We start from the raw sequence: 6,000 nt of genomic DNA on the forward strand, positions 1-6,000 counted from the left end.
TCTACTACTTGGGAAGAGGTTATTTCTGTCGGAAAGGAGCAATAAATACAACTGTTACAATTTCTGATTTGTTGATTAAAAACAAAACAAAAAGTCATTTTCTTAACGAGCAAAAGTTTGTTTGGTTTTAAAATAATGTGGTTTCTGTGAGTTTTCCAGTTAATAATGTTACTTGTAAAAAAATTAACTAGACTGCCACTTAGTCAAAGTGGTCCATATAGTCTAAGCTATGGTTTTTCCGATAGTCATGTATGGATATGAAAGTTGGGCTATAAAGGAAGCTGAGAGCCAAAGAATTGATGCTTTTAAACTGTTGTGTTGGAGAAGACTCTTGAGAGTCCCTTGGACTGCAGGATCAAACCAGTCAATCCTAAGGGAAATCAACCCTGAAAATTCATTGGAAGGAGAGATGCTGAAGCTGAAGCTTCAATACTTTGGCCACCTGATGCGAAGAGCTGACTCACCGGAAAAGACTCTGATGCTGGGAAAGATTGAAGGCACGAGAAGGGGATGACAGAGGATGAGTTAGTTGGATGGCATCACCAACTCGATGGACACGAGTTTGAGTTGGTGGACAGAGAAGCCTGACATGCTACAGTCCATGGGGTCGCAAAGAGTCGGACACTACTGAGAGACTGAACTTAACTGAGACTGCCATTTATGTAACAGTATCTTCACCTTATTCAGAAGAAACTTCAGTGAAATAGTTTTATCCACCTGCTGGTTTCAAATGGGATTCACAAAAATTTCATTTTATGCAAATTAGGACATAGAATTGGAATGGGATTGGATATGAAGGGAAAAAATGAAAACTGAAAAACCTAGAGTACCAGAAAATCTCAGGAACCTTTTAATCTGTGTAGAAATATGACTTCAAAGAATATGCATTAGTATGTTCCTAGTAAGCTCTACTGAAAGATAAAGCTCTTTGTCTCTTGGTGGGATATCTCTGAAATAATTTGCTCAGAAATCACCAAGGCACTACCTAACATACAAGGAATTTGTGCAAAATTATTATTTTGACAGAGCAAATAAATATTTCAATTCCTGGTAGTTAAATAGTATTTCTTATTCTACAAAGATAATTGAATTACTATAGTACATTAAGTTTTCATTCTAAATGTTTGTCAGAACCACAAAAGAAAACAAAATAATCCCAAATTGGAACGCTTGACCTGAATATGAAACTGATAAATAATCTGCCAGATATCTATCAAAACTAAGTAGGATTATAATTTCTTAGGAGTTAGTAGCTCCCAAGCATTTCACTTGAATTCATATTTTGTGCTTAAAGGAATAACCACAGTGTGATTTGATGTTTCCCTGCTTACGGCATATAAATGGGAAGTAGTTTATACAGGCAAACTATTTGCTTAGTTTTCAGTAGAAGAAGGTGCTTTCTTTTTTTCAAATGTCATGAAGTAAACAAAAAATATTATCTTCAAACTCAACATCAAGTAGGGATTGAATAAATCTCTAAAATCATTTGATGTGGCATCAGTTCAGTTCAATTCAGTTCAGTCGCTCAGTTGTGTCCGACTCTTTGCGACCCCATGAATCGCAGCACGCCAGGCCTCCCTGTCCATCACCAACTCCCGGAGTTCACTCAGACTCATGTCCATCGAGTCAGTGATGCCATCCAGCCATCTCATCCTCAGTCATCCCCTTCTCTTCCTGCCTCCAATCCCTCCCAGCATCAGAGTCTTTTCCAATGAGTCAGCTCTTCTCATGAGGTGGCCAAAGTACTGGAGTTTCAGCTTCAGCATCATTCCTTCCAAAGAAATCCCAGGGCTGACCTCCTTCAGAATGGACTGGTTGGATCTCCTTGCAGACTCTCAAGAGTCTTCTCCAACACCACAGTTCAAAAGCATCAATTCTTTGGCACTCAGCTTTCTTCACAGTCCAAATCTCACATCCATACATGACCACTGGAAAAACCATAGCCTTGACTAGACAGACCTTTGTTGGCAAAGTAATGTCTCTGCTTTTCAATATGCTATCTAGGTTGGTCATAATTTTTCTTCCAAGGAGTAAGCGTCTTTTAATTTCATGGCTGCAGTCACCGTCTGCAGTGATTTTGGAGCCCCCAAAAATAAAGTCTGACATTTTTCCACTATTTCCCCATCTATTTCCCATGAAGTGATGGGACTAGATGCCATGATCTTCATTTTCTGAATGTTGAGCTTTAAGCCAACTTTTTCACTCTCCTCTCTCTCTTTTATCAAGAGGCTTTTAAGTTCCTCTTCACTTTCTGCCATAAGGGTGGTGTCTTCTGCATATCTGAGTTATTGATATTTCTCCAGGCAATCTTGACTCCAGCTTGTGCTTCTTCCAGCCCAGAGTTTCAGCACTCCTCAAATAAGACTCAAGACTACTAGCATGTCTTTATCCCCTAAATACTCATCACTAACCTACAATATCCCTTGTGGCTCAGCTGGTAAGGAATCTGCCTGCAATGCGTGAGACCTGGGCTGGATCCCTGGGTTGGGAAGATCCCCTGGAGAAGGGAATGGCTACCCACTCCAGTATTCTGGCCTGGAGAGTTCCATGGACTCTATAGCCCATGGTGTTGCAAAGAGTCGGACACGACTGAGCGACTTTGGGATCTTCCATGTAGCTCAGATGGTAAAGAATCTGCCTGCAATGCAGGAGACCCGGGTTCAGTCGCTGGGTGGGGAAGATCCCCTGGAGAAGGGAACGGCAACCCACTCCAGCATTCTTGCCTGGAGAATCCCATGGACAGAGGAGCCAGGCGGGCCACAGTCCATGGGGTCGCAAATAGTCAGACACGACTGAGCAACTAACACAACAGAAAAAAAAAAAAAAAAACACTATAACCTACAATGTATCTTAACTGGCAATTCAGTCAGTTCGGTTCAACCCAGTCACTCAGTTATGTCTGACTCTTTGGGACCCCATTGACTGCAGCACACCAGGCTTCCCTTTCCATTACCAACTCATGTCCGTCCAGCCGGTGATGCCGTCAAACCATCTCATGTCATCCTCTTCTCCTACTGCCTTCAATCTTTCCCAGCATCGGAGTCTTTTCCAGTGAGTCAGTTCTTCTCATCAGGTGGCCAAAGTATGGGAGTTTCAGCTTCAGGATCAGTCCTTCCAGTGAATATTCAGGACTGATTTCCTTTAGGATGGACTGGTTTGAGCTGACAATTCAATATTTTATGTCTCATTAGCGCCACCTACTGAGTTCTGGTCACATTTCAGAAATCTCAGTTACAAGCAAATGTAAACGAAACCAAAGTAACAAAAGGATGATAATAGAAGGATCACATCTCCAGCATTTTCTTTTTATTAACGCTATTAGAATAGAGGTGAGGTAACCAGAGCAGTGGATGTCAAGTTAAAAAATAATTAGCTTTAAATTTCATTTATATAACTGTGATACTTGATTAAGATATTTCACAAAAGCAAATAAGCCATGCCTATAATTAGACTTATAGCAAAAATTATATAAAATAATGCATGTGAAAAATCCTCCCAAAGCACAAAACAGTAAAAAAAAAATTTTTAATTCTATACAAGTTAACCCATAATGGAATGCCATTTTCAGTTTAACTTTTTTCAAAAAATTTCAAAATGCCACAATTAAGCATATGATCTAAGCTAGTCTACTACTTTAACTTGATTAATCAAAGCATTTAGGAAAGCTCAAATATTTCATTTTACTGGAAAGATACTTCTATACTTGACATTTAAATCTTTTTCTTGGTATTTTCTGATTCCTAAAAATAAAGGGCCTAAAGTCGCATTTTATTTTTCAGTTCTGAAAGTGTTTTGAATCATATACACTGAACAAGGCGTATAGAGAAGCAAATGAAAAAAATGAGGGTAATTCAAACTTCTGACTTTGCTGAAATTACTGAAATGAAGAACTTAATGTGGTTAAGTATCACGTTTATAGTATTCACTGTTAGTAAGTTTTATAAAAACAGAATGATTCTGTTTAGAAAAAGTTCTCCTCACAAACTTTAACTCTTTCACTACCTTCCTATAGAGCTTGTCTGAAGTAATAAAATAACAATACACAATTAAATAATAAAAATAAAGTTAAACAACTTCATAGATCTGATCAAGTACATTTATCACACTTATTTTTTTCTGCCATATACAGAATGCAGGTACAACCCCAGGACTGAGGAATCAAACAGTGCTCCTATTACAGGTTTTCTCATCCACAGTCACCAATCATATAATAAGCAGCTAACTAAATTTGGAAGCATCTAAACATCTGTAAACATTTCGATATTTGCCACTTTTTCCTGCACTTTCAGTTTTGTCTGAATGCTTCCTTTTCACATAGAGTCTTTGATGTTTTGAAAATATAAACATAGCCAAAATATTGAAGTCACTCATACTGTCCAAATGCGAACATGAATGTTTAGCAGAAATCTTCCTGTGGCCCAATTCCTTCCTATATTCACATTTTCCTGGCTGTAAATCTCTGGTGACGCCCCTGAGGTTTCTCAGCATGAAGAGCCCAATTATAAAATAGGAAAAGCTCCAACCAAAGCCAATGCATGCAGTTACAAAGTGCTCTGGAGAGGTTAAAAGAGTGATATGAGTTCGGTCCACTGAATATAACCTGCAGCGATATTGCCAGAGAAGACAAGAATTTGAATGAGAGTAGGCTGGAAAATAAATTACCTTGTCGCCTTGAAGGCCATCTCCTTGGGTCAAGGCTAAGGGTCTTTTCTTTGGTGTTATGTGGAGATATCATCTCTATCATTATTTTTTTTCCCACACAACTAGTCTGTGGTCAGTAATCTGCTATTTTTTTGCACAAATTGTCTTTCAGAGAAGGGAAAGTGTTCTCATTCATTGAATGGGAATGATTAATCATGCTAACAACTGTCTTTCTCAAAATCCATCATAACTTTAAATCAAGGTGAGGGTATTAATAGGACTTTGTATTTATTTTCTCTTTCTAGGTTTGTACATCAGTATGTGTCTAGCTAATGTCAACAGCAGAAGAAAATAACATCATGCTTCAAAAAATGCAGTCTTTTTAATATTTAGTTAAGAGGTACTGACCTGATAAGGACCATCAGTAAACATTTCAGTCAAAACAAAACAAAATGCACTTACATCTACAAATACTTTTAATTTCCATAGCAGAAACTTTAATTCAAGGCTAAATAGACTAATCCTGAGACTAAGGATGGTGGCGTAAAATATAATTATCATAAAGGTCAATACTTACTGGTTAGGGTTTCTATGCCAAATATCCAGCTAGACGATTTACATTTATTATCTCATGTCATATTCTTACTGACGCTATGAACATACTATTATGATTGTTATTCAAGGAAGAAAACTAAATCTAGAGTGGTAAACTAATATATGTATATATATTAGTATAATATATATATCTATCTCCCAGATCATTCAGCTAGACGGTGACAGAAAAGAGAACTGAAAACTAGCGCATCTCCATTCACTAGGAAAAATGTGTCCTGGCAAGGAGCTACATAGGCTAGGATTAAGAGGCACTCTTTTCTAACTCACTTAGAATCAGAGTTGGATCACCAGGCTGTGTGCTTGTGGGGCTGTCTACCCAAATTCAGTGTGTTCTTCCCATTCATACAAAGATGTCAAGGACATCCTGTGTGTTGCCAAATGTTCTAAAAATTCAGGGTGCTGTTAGCTCAGTTGACCAGAAATGGGATCATAACACATATATTAAAATTTAGCCAGAAGAAAGTACAGAATTTGAACTAGGAATATGAAAAGGAGAAGGGCAAACTAAGACATTCTTGGAAAATGCAAAGGATTCAGATGTAGAAAAAAATAAGGCATGTGCGAGGTACAGGAGCCAGTCTGAGTAACAAAAGCATAGATTTTTTTCAGAAGGATGGGAGATCAGACTGGAAAAAAACCAACTTGTGGAATTCTCAAAATGTTAAAATAAGATGTGGGATCTGTGGTGATAAAAATCTGGGGAACAGTAGAGGATTTAGGAGAGACACAGCAAAGACGTACAAA

The sequence above is a fragment of the Capra hircus genome, chromosome 9 (genome assembly GCF_001704415.2).
Source record: "Capra hircus breed San Clemente chromosome 9, ASM170441v1, whole genome shotgun sequence".
Classification (NCBI taxonomy): domain Eukaryota; kingdom Metazoa; phylum Chordata; class Mammalia; order Artiodactyla; family Bovidae; genus Capra; species Capra hircus.